The sequence below is a fragment of the Lepidochelys kempii genome, chromosome 9 (genome assembly GCF_965140265.1).
Source record: "Lepidochelys kempii isolate rLepKem1 chromosome 9, rLepKem1.hap2, whole genome shotgun sequence".
Taxonomy (NCBI): domain Eukaryota; kingdom Metazoa; phylum Chordata; order Testudines; family Cheloniidae; genus Lepidochelys; species Lepidochelys kempii.
In genome coordinates, this window is record NC_133264.1 from 32,871,419 (window position 1) to 32,887,236 (window position 15,818).

Here is a 15,818-nt window from a genome sequence, read left to right on the forward strand (position 1 = left end):
AGTCACCAGGAATGCTATTAAATGTGCTAAATGATCTGGAAGAGCCTGTGCAGGCATGGTACAATACTCTTACTTGTCTTCAGCAATTCAGGGGTGAAGTTACAACTCCCAGGTGCCTTCCCAAACTTCAATTTATGCACTGCGATCTGAATTTCTTCTAGGCTGACAGAAGGTGGGTTTGCCTGAACTTCTTGCCCCACTTCAAACTGAAGAGGGACTGCTGGCAGTGGAAAATTGAGGAACATCTTGAAACAATCTTACCATTGATGCAGTTGATCTTTCCGACTTCAGCTGATGCTACCATTGATTCTTTACTGGACAAGAGGTACCACTTTTTCCTGAAAAAACGGCAAAGTTGATTAGAGGCTGTGAAGATCACATCTGGGGGCAGCTTGTTCTAAACTAGCTGCCTACGGTGACCACCAGGGTTCCTTATCTATCTTACACAATGACTTTATGTTCCAAAGTTGAATCCACTTGGCCTTTGCTTTTGCTTTCAACAAATGTATATTTTAAGACTCAAATTGTAGCCTGGCTTTCTTCTTAGTTCCAACTCAGTAAGCATCTCTGTTCTGTGGGTGGCATTTGAAGGGCTGAGGTCCCAGCAGCAGTCAGCACTGGTTATTTGAAACAACACCATTCCTTATCAGATGACAGAGAAAGCAAGACTTCAGTCTAAAGTTTCGATGGCCTTAAGCAGCTGAGAACAGAAAGCTATCAGATAGTGGAGTTCTAATAAGAACTTTTGGTTGAATTGGACTAATTTTGGCCTATTAACTGGCTACCATTGAAGCTGGACTTTTTAATGAAATGTATACTTATATAAAGTATAAGCCAGCTCAAATTAATTAAACCTGAAGTACAAAACAATAAAATGTGAGCTAGCAATAAAATCTCTCCTGGTGAAAATATTATAGATTTAATTAGAGAAAGTACAGGCAACTCTCTAACGTTTTTAGAAAGGAAGAGTGACGTAATCATCAAGCAAAAAGTTAAATAATTCCAAAAAGAGTTTTAATCTTACCAAATGGCAGTTTGGGGTACAATGGGGCCTAACTTGGACCCACTTTCAGGTTCCAAACTGCAGTAGCATAAGCTGAGAGTTAGAAGTTTTCTGTTTCCCTCTAACCCAGAAACAAGGCCGTTGATTCCTTTATCTCCAAACCTGTAAAAGACAATAGATTATTTAGATCTATCTGCTGACCAAGACTATAAATGTCACCTTCAAAGAGAATACCTTTTCGCATCCTGAAACATGCAATAGTCCAGCCTGTGTTCAACAAACGGTCACTTAGAACAAAAGACGGCAGCAACTACCACCTTGTCATAAACCTCCCTCTTTTTGGATAAGAGTTTTTACTGAGCTGACTCCAGCTTTTCCTGAGCTCTGCCAATAAATGCCTTTTTCCTCTTCATCTGGCCTGCCTTTTACTTTCAAATGCAGACATAGCCACACTGGCCTATGCTTTCATTACCTTGAGGCTAGGTTACTGCAGTGCACTGTACCTGTGACTGACTGTGAAAGCGTCATGGAAGCTTCATTTCAATGTACACTAGCCGAACTATTAGGGCTCAAGCAGACCAACAAATATACCTTAAACTTGTGCTCTAGGCGCTGCACTAGCTCTTATCCAATTCTGTATCTGCTTCAGATCATGGTTCTAATCTTTAAAATCCAAAGTGGGTTAGGGCCTACCTATGTCAGAGACTGCCTCTGTCTTCACCACTCACCATGACAGCTGCATTCAACAGAGATGCTGCAGCAAACAGCCCCAGGGTGACTCCTGGAGGCTGGAAACAGGGCACACATAGTGTAAAGACTCAACTGTAGGATTTCCTACTCCAGGGATCAGGCTGAGCCTCAATTTTGACACACTGAGGGCTCAAAATAACTCTCTTTGTGCAAGCCTTCCTTCAGCAGCAGTGACTGCAGACTGACCCAGCAGTGTTGCTTCTGGAGACATAGGCAACAGGTGTAATCCCATTTAACAGTGGTGTAAACAAGGGTCTGGGACAAGAGTGTGCTTTTCTATATAGCACCTCAGTAGTCAGATCATGGGCACATTAAAAAATGCTTAGCTGGAAAGGAAGACCATTTCAGGGGCAAGTTTCCTGGTATTGGACATGATAACTATAGTTCATTCTTTGTAAAATCCAGTTCTTAGATGGAAATTATAATGAATTAGTACAGGGAAACTACATTTATCTGAATTATGGATTCAGGTGGGAAAAAAGAGACATTTTGGGTAACTGAAATTCAGCCTGGGGATTTATCTGCAATCAGGAATAGATTTTCATTAGTATGGGGATGGGGAACTTGGGAACCATTGTTTATAAACTTCAGAGGAGAAACTTCATATCAGAACTGTTCTGACTTTGAGGGTACACTGAACATAACAAGCACTGTTCAGACTCACACTCACTCACTGCTGTGGATACATAGCTCTTCTTTCTCTTACTTGGTATAATCTAGAACAATGGAGTTCAAGTTGCTGTAAGGGAAAGCTGCTCCAAGTCGCTCCATGGACCATGCATCTATCGGCACATAAGTTATTTCTAGAGTACAAAAGGGAAAGCTGGTACATCCATTCCGCTCTAAAAGCATTGCCTAGAACTGCCGCCAGCAGCAGCACAGAAGTAAGGATGGCATGGTATGGTATTGCCACCCTTACTTCTGTGCTGCTGCCTGCAGAGCTGGGCCCTCAGTAAGCAGCCACCATTCTCTGGCCACCCAGTTCTGAAAGGCAGCAGCGCAGAAGTAAGGATGGCTGTAGTGGGGCGGCTGCTCCATTCCATGAGAAAAAGGGCTGGAACAGGCCAGAGAGGCTGCGCAGACTAGCAGCCAGTCAGCAAAGGCCTGTGGAGAGCCAGTCAGGGCTAAGGAAGAGGCAGCCAATCAGGGCTGGACTGGGCCCTATATGAAGGCTGCCTAGCAAAGGAGAAGGAGTCTCTCCCTGATTAGCAAGGGAGGAGGACTGGCTCCTGAGGTAAGGAGGTAGCACCTTGGACAGAGCAGTGCTGGGCAGGCTCAGGGGAGCAGAGGAGAGGTCTGGCCCAGATACCTGCCAGGCTACGGCCCCTGCTAAAAAGGGTCGGGAAGGTGCATTGGGCCAAAGAGGAAGTGGCCCAGGGAAGATAGGTGGACAAGAGAGGAGCGAAGGAGGGCAGAGAGAGGCTGCTGCTAGAGGGTCCCTTGGTCAGGACCCAGAGTAGCAGGTGGGCCAAGGTTCCCCCCCTTAACCCCGTTACACTGCATCTGGCCACAGAGGAGTGTGGCCGAGACAGACTGACTGCAACTTGCCCTGAGCTGAGCGCTAGACTTTGGGGTTGTGGTTGGCCTCTGAGGCAGGTGCAAGCCGAAGAACTGTCATTCCCTCCCCCCCACCCCCCGGAAGTGGGTGAGAATAGAGTAGTGGGTGCTGCTGGAGGGCAGTGTCCTGAAGCGGACACCGCCAGCAGGGAGCAAGGCGGTTCCCAAATCAGCAGAGAAGACAACGGTTGAGACAGCAAGTGCAGAAGGCGCCCTGCAGCTGACAAGAGCTAATTCCTGGAGCAACCAACAGGAGGCACCAGTGGTGGTGAGTCGTGACCCCATTACAGTGCCATAGTAAGGTATTACCACCATTCTGCGCTGCTACTGGTGGGGCCCTGCTTTCAGAGCTGGGCACCTGGCCAGGAGCTGCCACTATCTGGCCACCCAGCTCTGAAGGCAACTCAGAAGTAAGGGTGGCAATGCTGCGACCCCCCCGCCCAAATAACCTTGTGACCCCCCCCCCCCCCCGCAACTCCCTTTTGAATCAGGACCCCCAATTTGCGAAACGCTGGTCTCCCCTGTGAAATCTGTATAGTATAGGGTAAAAGCACACAAAAGACCAGATTTCATGGGGGGAGACCAGATTTCATAGTCCATGACCAGTTTTTCATGGCCATGAATTTGGTAGGGCCCTATGCATGAGAATCTGAAAGTGAAACAGACTAGAAATTGATTATAAACCAAAGTGAAACTGGCTAGTTTGTTTCATTGTACACTCAGAGATATGCTGTAAATAAAATACAGTATAAATGGGGAGAAGTAAGTTAGATTTTCAAAATTGCTTCAGTTTTTGTCAGAGCTGATATATACGTCTCACCAAGTCTGAGTGTGCTAGAAACACCTGCTAGGTGTTATCAAGACCAAACATTAGAAAAGATATCCGACTGGATTTGAGTACATTCTTCAGGCATGAAATCGTACTACCCCCACAATCAAAATCTTTGTCTCTCAGAATGTGTTTGTTCATTGTCTCAATAGGCCTTCTGGTCTAGGTTTGTGGAAATGTAAAATCCAGGATAGTTTTTTTTTAAAAAACTTGTTTTTGTATATCTGGTGCACTGGCCATTTCTCTACACAATTATCCATTGTCTTCCTACACTTTTTCATTTACATATACAATCATTCTAGCTAGGTACTGGTATTTCCAATTTACCCACCACTACATATATTACTGCAAAAATAAAAACAAAAACCAAAATCCTTTTACTTTCAGTCAGCTTCTCTTCAAATGTCTACTTTTTATATTATGTATTTTATTTTACTTACAAGGTTTGCAATGTCTTGATTGTTTAGCTGAATTCCCCAGAAACAGAATTCCTTTCCCAACATGTATCGTTCATCTCTAATTGTCCTTAATAGAGGTGTGAGTAAGACTGGCTGGGAATTCTGAGAGTTTGTGAGCACAAACTAAAAAAAACAAAACTTAATTACAATTTGGTGTAATCAAAACAGAAAGAAATGTACATTATATTTTATGAACCCAAACGTACCGTTACCTAAATGTACTATACATTAATGGTGATCTATAAACGTTAACAAAAGTCAAAGATGCTCTGCATATCAATATATAAAAAATTGTGCAGAATTCCTTAAATAATCAGGGCGAAAGGGACATTTAGCACATTATTTCTATATTGGTGCAGCTCCAGCCTTTGCACCCATAATGAATAGAATAAACAAGATGTAGGCATTTTTACCACTGTGTCATCTGACCCAGTAGATCAGCCTGGAAAGAATTATTTTATATCCTAGATTTATATCTTATGGAACTGTAAAAAAAACAAAACAACAACAAAAAAGCCAATCTCCCCCCGCATCCCCCCAGGCATTTCTGAGATAAAAGGACAAGAACATTTTAAGTTAATGTGCTCTGTGCTCTATGCTCCTCTTAACCTGATTATCTGGACCATGCAAGTGTATAATAGCTAATTATGGCACATTTGGAAGTCAGGGGATGCATTTGCAGGTTTCTTTTCAGGATTATAATCAAAATTTTCAAATTAAGTGCCTACAGTTAGACATTATACCTAAATACATGTTTAATCTTCTAAAGTTAGGATTCATTGGAAGCTACAGATGCTCAGCCAGCACCTCTGAAAATTAGGCCACTTTTATACGAGTGGCTAAGTTTAGGTACCCAGTTTGGGAATGTATCTACGGTCATTGGAGAGGAAATCTATGTAAATGTCTAGAACATATTAACAGTAAGAATATAGTGTAATTGTAGTCCTCCTCACCCTGGGACTAGTACCTGCCATAGCTGCGATGCAGGAGCACAGAATGCTGTCTCAGGCAGAGACAGCCAGCAAGAGGGCAGCTCGAGCTGGGGAGGGGACTTGGAATGCACCTGAAGGGGCAGTTAGAATAAAAGCTGTTGAAGAAGAAGAAGAAGAATCAAAATGCTGAGCTAACGGATGACCTGGAGCCTTGGTAGGAGGTGACATGATAAAATAAAAGAACAGGAGAATAAAAGTAAGGGACTGGCAAGTGAGAGGGAGGAGAGAAGGAAAATAGGAAAGGTTTCACGTTAGGAGGAGCAGAAAAAATAAACCTGGGTATGTGAGCAGGTACTATTAGAGTATCCAGGAAAAAAAAGCCTGAAAGGATATGTAATTGGTGAAAAAGGGAATTGATCATAAAGCTGTGTTAGATGAAAACAGATCCTGATATCAGTAAATGAGAAACCCACCCGCAAAGGACCGAAGAAGTGTATGAACAAAGAGAATGACTGTTTGAACTGTATTCCTTCAACAGATGTTCAAAGCGTCTAAGCCCTGGTCTACACTAGGAGTTGAGGTCGAATTTAGCAGCGTTAAATTGATTTAACCCTGCACCCGTCCACACGACGAAGCCCTTTTTTTCGACTTAAAGGGCTCTTAAAAATCGATTTCCTTACTCCACCCCCATCAAGGGGATTAGCGCTGAAATTGGCCTTGCCGGGTCAAATTTGGGGTACTGTGGACGCAATCAGATGGTATTGGCGTCTGGGAGCTATCCCAGAGTGCTCCATTGTGACCGCTCTGGACAGCACTCTCAATTCAGATGCACTGCCCAGGTAGACAGGAAAAGGCCCGCGAACTTTTGAATTTCAATTTCCTGTTTGGCCAGCGTGGCAAGCTGCAGGTGACCATGCAGAGCTCATCAGCAGAGGTGACCATGATGGAGTCTCAGAATCGCAAAAGAGCTCCAGCATGGACTGAACGGGAGGTACGGGATCTGATCGCTGTATGGGGAGAGGAATCCGTGCTATCAGAACTCCGTTCCAGTTTTCGAAATGCCAAAACCTTTGTCAAAATCTCCCAGGGCATGAAGGACAGAGACCATAACAGGGATCCAAAGCAGTGCTGCGTGAAACTGAAGGAGCTGAGGCAAGCCTACCAGAAAACCAGAGAGGCGAACGGCCGCTCTGGGTCAGAGCCCCAAACATGCCGCTTCTATGATGAGCTGCATGCCATTTTAGGGGGTTCAGCCACCACTACCCCAGCCGTGTTGTTTGACTCCTTCAGTGGAGATGGAGGCAACACGGAAGCAGGTTTTGGGGACGAAGAAGAAGAAGAAGATGATGATGAGGTTGTAGATAGCTCACAGCAAGCAAGCGGAGAAACTGGTTTTCCTGACAGCCAGGAACTGTTTCTCACCCTGGACCTGGAGCCAGTACCCCCCAAACCCACCCAAGGCTGCCTCCTGGACCCGGCAGGTGTAGAAGGGACCTCTGGTGAGTGTACCTTTTAAAATAGTATCCATGGTTTAAAAACAAGCGTGTTTAATGATTAATTTGCCCTGGCATTCGTGGCTCTCCTGGATATACTCTCAAAGCCTTTGCAAAAGGTTTCTGGGGAGGGCAGCCTTATTCCATCCACCATGGTAGGACACTTTACCACTCCAGGCCAGTAGCACGTAGTCGGGAATCATTGTAGAACAAAGCATTGCAGTGTATGTTTGCTGGCATTCAAACAACATCCGTTCTTTATCTCTCTGTGTTATCCTCAGGAGAGTGATATCATTCATGGTCACCTGGTTGAAATAGGGTGCTTTTCTTCAGGGGACATTCAGAGGTGCCCCTTCCTGCTGGGCTGTTTGCCTGTGGCTGAACAGAAATGTTTCCCGCTGTTAGCAACGGGGAGGGGGGAGAGGCTAGCCATGTGCTGGGGGGAGGCAAAATGCGACCTTGTAATGAAAGCACATGTGCTATGTATGTAATCTTAACAGCAAGGTTTACCGTGAAAGAGTGTACCCATTGTTCTATAAAATGTGTCTTTTTAAATACCACTGTCCCTTTTTCTCTCTCCGTCAGCTGCATGTGTTTCAAGGATCTTTTCCTTCCCAGAAGCTAGTGAAGATTAGAAGGCAAAAAAACGCACTCGTGATTAAATGTTCTCTGAGCTCATGCTGTCCTCCCACACTGACAGAGCAAAGACGAATGCGCGAGGCAGACAATGTCAGAGTGCAGGAAAGCACAAAATGACCGGGAGGAGAGGTGGCGGGCTGAAGAGGACTGAAGCTGAAAGGTGGCAGCAGCATGATGAGAGGAGGCAGGATTCAAAGCTGAGGCTGCTGGAGGATCAAACCGATATGCTCCAGTGTATGGTTGAGCTGCGGGAAAGGCAGCAGGAGCACAGACTGCCGCTACAGCCCCTGTGTAACAACCGCCCTCCTCCCCAGGTTCCATAGCCTCCTCACCCAGACGCCCAAGAACGTGGTGGGGGGGCCTCCGGCCACCCAGCCACTCCACCCCAGAGGATTGCCCCAGCAACAGAAGGCTGGCATTCAACAAATTTTAAAATTTTAAAGTGCTGTGTGGCCTTGTCCTTCCCTCCTCCGCCACCCCTCCTGGTGCTTCTCTCTTCCACCAACCCTCTTGGGCTACCTTGGTAGTTATCCCCCTATTTGTGTGATGAATGAATAAAGAATGCATGAATGTGAAGCAACAATGACTTTATTGCCTCTGCAAGTGGTGATTGAAGGGAGGAGGGGAGGGTGGTTAGCTTACAGGGAAGTAGAATGAACCAAGAGGGTGGGGGTTTCATTAAGGAGAAACAAACAGAACTTTCACACCGTAGTCTGGCCAGTCATGAAACTGGTTTTCAAAGCTTCTCTGATGCACACCGCGCCCTCCTTTGCTCTTTTAACTGCCCTGGTGTCTGGCTGCGCGTAACCAGCGACCAGGCGATTTGCACGTAGTTGGGAACCTCCCTCCTCGCCATAAACGTCTCCCCATTACTCTCACAGATATTGTGGAGCACACAGCAAGAAGTAACAACAATGGGAATATTGGTTTCACTGAGGTCTACCGAGTCAGTAAACTGCACCAGCACGCTTTTAAATGTCCAAATGCACATTCTACCACTATTCTGCACTTGCACAGCTCCTGACTACTGTCCAGGCTGCAGGTGTATGGCTTCATGAGCCATGACATTAAGGGGTAGGCTGGGTCCCCAAGGATAACTATAGGCATTTCAATATCCCCAAAGGTTATTTTCTGGTCTGGGAATAAAGTCCTTTCCTGCAGCTTTTGAAACAGACCAGAGTTCCTGAAGATGCGAGCGTCATGTACCTTTCCTGGCCATCCCACGTTGATGTTGGTGAAACGTCCCTTGTGATCCACCAGTGCTTGCAGCACTATTGAAAAGTACCCCTTGCAGTTTATGTACTCGCCGGCTTGGTGCTCCGGTGCCAAGATAGGGATATGGGTTCCATCTATGGCCCCACTCCAGTTAGGGAATCCCATTGCAGCAAAGCCATCCACTATGACCTGCACATTTCCCAGGGTCACTACCCTTGATATCAGCAGATCTTTGATTGCTTTGGCTACTTGCATCACAGCAGCCCCCACAGCAGATCTGCCCACTCCAAACTGATTCCCGACTGACCGTTAGCTGTCTGGCGTTGCAAGCTTCCACAGGGCTATTGCCACTCGCTTCTCAACTGTGAGGGCTGCTCTCACCTTGGTATTCTTGCGCCTCAGGGCAAGGGAAAGCAAGTCACAAAGTTCCATGTACGTGCCCTTATGCATGCGAAAGTTTCACAGCCACTAGGAATTGTCCCAGACCTGCAACACTATGCGGTCCCACCAGTCTGTGCTTGTTTCCCAGGCCCAGAATTGGCATTCCACCGCATGAACCTGCCCCATTAGCATCATGATGACCACATTGCCAGGGCCCATGCTTTGAGAGAAGTCTGTGTCCATGTCCTCATCACTCTCGTCACCATGCTGACATCGCCTACTTTCCCGGTTTCGCTTTGCCAGGTTCTGGTTCTGCATATACTGCTGGATAACGCGCATGGTGTTTAATGTGCTCCTAATTGCCAAAGTGATCTAAGCGGGCTCCATGCTTGCTGTGGTATGGTGTCTGCACAGAAAAAAGGCGCGGAACGATTGTCTGCCGTTACTCTGACGGAGGAAGGGGTGACTGATGATATGGCTTACAGGGTTGGCTTTACAGGGAATGGCTTTACATCAAGGAGAAAGAAAAACAACTGTCACACAGAATGGCCTCCTCAAGGGTTGAAGTCAAAACCCTGGGTTTAGCAGGCCAATGCTCAACCCACTGAGCTATCCCTCCCCCCGGTATTTCAGGCAGGACTGAATCTCCATTAAACTTTTCAAGATGCCCCGACAGACCTCACCGAAACGATTGTTGGTCGTTGATTTCACAGAGGGAAGTAGGGAGAGAGGGGGAGCAAATTAATACAAAACAAATCTGGTGTATTTCTTGTTTTGATCCACTCCATCTATCTTTTACATCTTTGGCTGGCAGCAGACGGTGCAATAGGACTACTAGCCATCCTCATCTCCTGCCTGCTCGCTATAAGATGGTACAATAGGGCTGCCAGCAGGACTAAAGAGAATGATCTGGTCGAGTCACTCCTAATTTAGTTCCTGTGCCCATGTCTGCCCAGGCGCTCCTGGCCAACCTTACCAAGGTGGCCAGGAGCACCTTGGACACAATGACGATGGTGATCAGGCCTATTGCACCATCTGCTGCCACAAGGCAATGGGTTGCTGCTGCTGTGTAGCAATGCAGTACCGCGTCTGCCAGCACCCAGGAGACATAGGGTGACAGTGAGCTGAGCAGGCTCCATGCTTGCCGTGGTATGGTGTCTGCATAGGTAATTCAGGAAAAAAGTCGCAAAATGATTGTCTGCCATTGCTTTCATGGAGGGAGGGAGGGAGGGCGGGCCTGACGACATGTACCCAGAACCACCTGCAACAATGTTTTTTGCCCCATCAGGCATTGGGATCTCAACCCAGAATTCCAATGGGCGGCAGAGACTGCGGGAACTGTGGGATAGCTACCCACAGTGCAACACTCTGGAAGTCGATGATAGCCTCAGTACTGTGGAAGCACTCCGCCGAGTTAATGCACTTGGAGCATTTTGTGTGGGGACACACACAGTAGACTATATAAAAACAATTTCTAAAAAACGGCCTTCTATAAATTCGACCTAATTTTGAAGTGTAGACATCACCTAGTGGGCCCTCACTTGTCTATTAGGAGTAAGAAACCCCACTTGTGGATAATCTCAGTGGAAAAAGGTACAGTTACAGGAGCATTTCAAGCCAAAGAAGCAAAAAACAGGACCGCAAGAATGGAGTTGGACTTACAGCCAAGGAGAGGAAAAAAGTTTATTTTTCTCTGAAATGACACAGTATATCATTTGCTCTTATTAATAACAATGCATTTGGTTCTAACTGTACAATGTGTACAAGCTCACAAAAGGTAATGAGTTGGTAACCTATAGTTTATTTTAATAAGTAATATATCTTTGGTCATGGTCTATATTATTTACGATCCTGGTACAATTTTGAGGTTTTCCCTTCTAAAGTTCTAAAAATGTAAAATTATCCCTTTTGTCTTGGTTTGCCTCTGCTTCTCCTCACAGTTAGTATAGTCCAGCCTTGCTGGGTCACTACATAATTCAGTTGGTATTTGTTATTTATTTCAGTCTTAAAACTCCAGTCCAAAGAACGCACACTAGAGCTCCGAGTGCTCTTGACATAAAACTTTACAAGCATAATAGAGAAAAGTTACAGAATCAAAGCAGTCCTTTTCCACCCCTTCAATGTCACCTTAAATTATTATGTAGAACATATATTTACCTTCGTAAGAATAGTTTCATTTTCTATGCATTGTCTTAAGCTCCGTTTGATCATGCTACTGACAGAGCTTTGGGAAAAGGCACAATGCCTTTCATAGGTTTTCATAAACTTCAAGAATGGAAATATCAGGAAGTGAAACTGGCTTTTTTCATTTTCTCTTTCTTCTTTCCTTGCATGATTATTTTTTTTGAAAATTTTGTCGTCTTGTCCTTAGCTTGCTTACCCTGAAACACAAAATTCAAGCTTATTTGTATTAGTAACAAAGCTCTTATTGAAATGTTAGTTTTATGGTAATCAAAGAACGATTATGTAAGGGTGTGTATCTTGGCCAATGAATGCACATCCTGGGGAGTGTTGTAGTATTTATACATTGGTGTATCAACAGAGCAAACAATATTAGAACATTTAAGCATAGTGTAATATTAAATCAATCTGCCAAAGAAAATAGTTTAAAAAAAACATCAAAAACCAATCCTACATAAAAATCCAGGCAATGTTTATCAGCACAGTTCTGTGTCAGTACCACTCCTAAAGTTCTAGCTCATCTGTGATGTTTTAGCAGTAGGAGTATGCTTGACAGTGCTGTTAATGGACAATTAATAGCACAGTTGTGGTTATAGTGGGGACATCTACTGTGGGAGGGACAACCACACTGGGGGACAAGCAAGGAAATGGGGCCTGAATTGGCACACCTGTGTCAACTCTAACGCTAGCAGCTGTCTGGACAGTGCTGAAGCTACCTGATGCAATTGCCAAAAGTACTTTGTTTATAATTGTTTCCTATACTAGTGTGTACAACTTCCTCTTTCTTCTTTCCAATGGCTGGTGAACTTCAGGTGAAGTTACAATTTCACCTGAAGTTGGTCAAGCCAAATGGCTACATCAGGAGTAGCAGAATTTATTGAAGTAATGCCTTCTTCATATTTATAAATTGGGCAGTAGGTAGGGATATGTTCGATGGTCTGTTGTGGGGAACCACACTTGCACACCAGGGAGTCCTTGATTTTCCATTTGTGCATTAGATATCCGCATCTACCATGGTTGGTTTGAATTCGGTTCAGAGTCGACCAAGATGACCGTGAAAAGTCAAACCCAGGAACCTTCTGCATGGGATCCAGCACAGAATGCTTATTTTTTGAGTCTTGTTTAGTCCAATCTGGTTTCCAAGCCTCCTTCTGGTCGTAGCCTAATTGCATGAGGCTAAACAAATGTTTCCTGAAAGGCTTGTGGGACTTAAGACATGGGGGGGGGGGGCAAGGGAGGGAGGGGTTTGGACCTTGTCAAGGGCTTGGCGGATAGGAAGATGTCTATTTTCATGGATTCGCTGAGCTTCATGGAATGTTGCAGCAGTTTGGTGTATTGGCAGGGGAGTGATGTTAGAATAGGTAGCCATGGTGTTGGAGTCAACTTAAGGATTCCCAGGATGCACTGCATTACTGTATTTAGCTGGGTGTCCACAAGTCACTGCTCTATACCGCTGTACAGTATTCAGCTACCGAATATACAAGTGCTATTGCAGATGTTTGCAAGACTGATGCCAATGCACTCCATCTTGTACCTGCTAGTTTCTGGATTATGTTGGCTCTTGGTTTTTATCTTTGCAGCTACCTTCTCAAAGTGATCATGGAAGGTGAGGGTGCAGTCCAGTTTCACGCCGAGATATATTGGAGTATAATCATGTTGCACATTTTTACCACAGAAAGCTGCTTTGTGTGTTTTTGGCACTCCAATTATCAAGATGAAATGTGCTTATTGTTTTTCCAAGGTTTGGTTTGAGCCTCCATTTCCAGAAGTATTGTTCTATAGTTCAGAGGTTCTCAGTTAATGCTTTCTCAATGTCATGGAGATTTGGTGCATGGATTGTCTTACTCTTCAAGATCCTGTGCAGCTGTCAGGAAGCTGTGGAAGGTGGTACTTCAGAGGGACACAGAGCAGTGCAGAGGCATTAGGTTTCCATCCTGGTATCTTTGGCCTCACACCACAGGTGCTGACTCCGTGGGTGCTCCGGGGCTGGAGCACCCACTGAGAAAAATTGGTGGGTGCTCTGCACCCACTATCAGCTCCCCGCCCCAGCTCACCTCTGCCTCCTCCCCTGAGTGTGCCACGTCCCCGCTTCTCCTTGTGGCACGCTCTGGGGAGGAGGCGGGGACTTTGGGGAAGGGGTTGGCATGGGGGCAGGGGTGGAGTCGGGGCGGGTCAGGGGGGTGTTTGAGCACCCACCGGTGCCAGGAGAAGTTGCCACTCATGCCTCACACAGGCCTTTGGGATCTGCCTGATTTCAGGGTAGACTCTGCAGCCTATTTTACTGGGAAGCAAATCCTGCCCTTTGGTGGGACGATTTTCATGATGGGAGAATTTCCTCTCCCAGATCCTTCCCTTTGCACACATGATTTGAACCACAGGAAGGGGTTATCTGGGCCAAAATTATTTTCTCCTTAGTGCGTTGCGCATGGCGCCACTTACCTAGTACAACTGCTGCATTCAAGTCGCAAATGAGGTATGGTGCTGGATACATACACGCAAGTTCAGTCACATCACAAAATACATCATGGGGTTGTGTAGTTTTATTTACATGAGTTCGGGATGTGTCCTGCTATTCATAAATGGCCAAGGCACAATTGAGTTATGCAGGCCATATCAGAGACCATCGTGTATTCTGTATATGCTGTGTATTTTTCAGAAAAAAATGTGACAAGTGTTTTAGAGTTTGTAAAATGCTATTGGGACAATTTCTTATATTTACTTTAATTATTAAGAGCTCATCTGTAGAGGCCTTGTGTTAGAATCTCTCTCTATTTTAAAACCCGTCTAACAACCAGTCAGACTAATACATACATACAGACAAAGATTTGAATGTGCTCTCATTCACACCAGTGTAAACTAGTACATCTCTGGAAAGATGAATTAGTAGGGCAGATGAGGCTGGAAAAGATCCATGGCAATTTGTCACATGGTTTCACAATTTATCACATCTTCATCCCATTTGCAATATACACCCCCCACATCTTTTTGTTGGCCTCTATGCGGTTATGTCTAATATTTTAAGCTGTCCGTTGCTTTGTCATTTTGTCTTTAAAAGGGTCATGCACATCTATAGCACTGTACAAAAATCAGTGTATTAAATATAAATAAAATATTTCATAAAGTTATTTCAGTGCAAGTAACAAACTAGATAGAGGAGAGGATCAAAAATTACATTGCCTTGGGATGGGAAGCTATTGAACATTTTGAGGCAGAGAACAAATAGTTCAGAGGGCAATTTCACTGTTCCCCCTCTAAATCTGGTAGAACATAGATTTTTCTCTTTTTTTTTTTTCACCTCCCCTCCAGTATGTTGCATAGGAGTAATGGTGCTGATAGTGACTTTGGCTGTCTAGAACTGCAGAAGGAAGGAGCTGATTTGTTCTAATACTTACTGTCCTTTGTAAAGTGTGTTGAGATCTATAGATGAAAACTGCGTTACAAATGCCAGGTCTGAGTATTGCTGTAGGTGATTGATTTTCACAAGTGCAGACAGACTCCACCTTGCAAAAAGAAAAGGAGTACTTATGGCACCTTAGAGACTAACCAATTTATTTGAGCATGAGCTTTCGTGAGCTACACGAAAGCTCATGCTCAAATAAATTGGTTAGTCTCTAAGGTGCCACAAGTACTCCTTTTCTTTTTGCAAAAACAGACTAACACAGCTGTTACTCTGAAAGACTCCACCTTGTTGATTTTCCCTCTAGGCTCCTTCTCAGCTTCAGACAGACTGAGTGTTCATCTGTCACTAAGCAACCAAGTCACAGGATTCAGAATGGGAACACTTGAGCAATGGTGTTTAAAGAGCCAGAGCTCCCACCCCTTAACCTACTAGCCTGCAATTCAAATGGTAACTCCCTCAGAGTGCTGTAGCTCTGTATTGTGATTACAATGTCTGGGGGGGAAAATACTGATTCAGAGAAAAATCTTTCTTGATTTTGAGCCCCTCACTGACCCCTTGTCACCGCAATGCCAAATTCAGGACACACTGTTGAGAAATAGGGCAGATTCCCCCCAAACTGGTGGTTATTAGGTTATACCAAGCCAGTAACAAAAGTAAACTTCTGTATCACCACACCTGTTAATCAAAAATGCAGTCTCCTTAGGCATTCTAGCCTTGTTTTTTATGCCCCAGACACAAGTACTTCTTTTCTTTTTATATGATAAGTAGTTACTGAAAACCAATGTAATCAATTATAGGATCCTTCTAATCCCAAGAGATCAGCCACTTAGGTCAATATATAACTCAGCTCTTACTCAATAATTATGCTGATGCCAGTCCTTTAGTAACTAAAAAATAAAAGTTTAATAAAAAAGAAGAGCGTTATTAATGGTTAATAGATCATATACATGCAAGTGATTTTTCAGTGTTCATAGATCAGG

The 15,818-nt window shown here is 44.7% G+C and overlaps 1 protein-coding gene across 2 annotated transcripts in view; it reads right to left on the minus strand.

Annotated features, from left to right (window-relative positions):
- Window positions 1-261: 261 nt before the first annotated feature.
- Window positions 262-15,818, minus strand: part of RASA2 (RAS p21 protein activator 2) — a 184,273-nt gene continuing 168,716 nt past the window's right edge. For both annotated transcript variants that reach the window (XM_073359814.1, XM_073359811.1), the window contains exons 26-30: window positions 11,415-11,638; window positions 4,580-4,720; window positions 2,418-2,556; window positions 1,025-1,165; window positions 262-338 (exon numbers count right to left, since the gene is read on the minus strand). The gene's annotated coding sequence lies outside the window, so the exon portion shown is untranslated. The remainder of the gene's footprint in view (window positions 339-1,024; window positions 1,166-2,417; window positions 2,557-4,579; window positions 4,721-11,414; window positions 11,639-15,818) is intronic.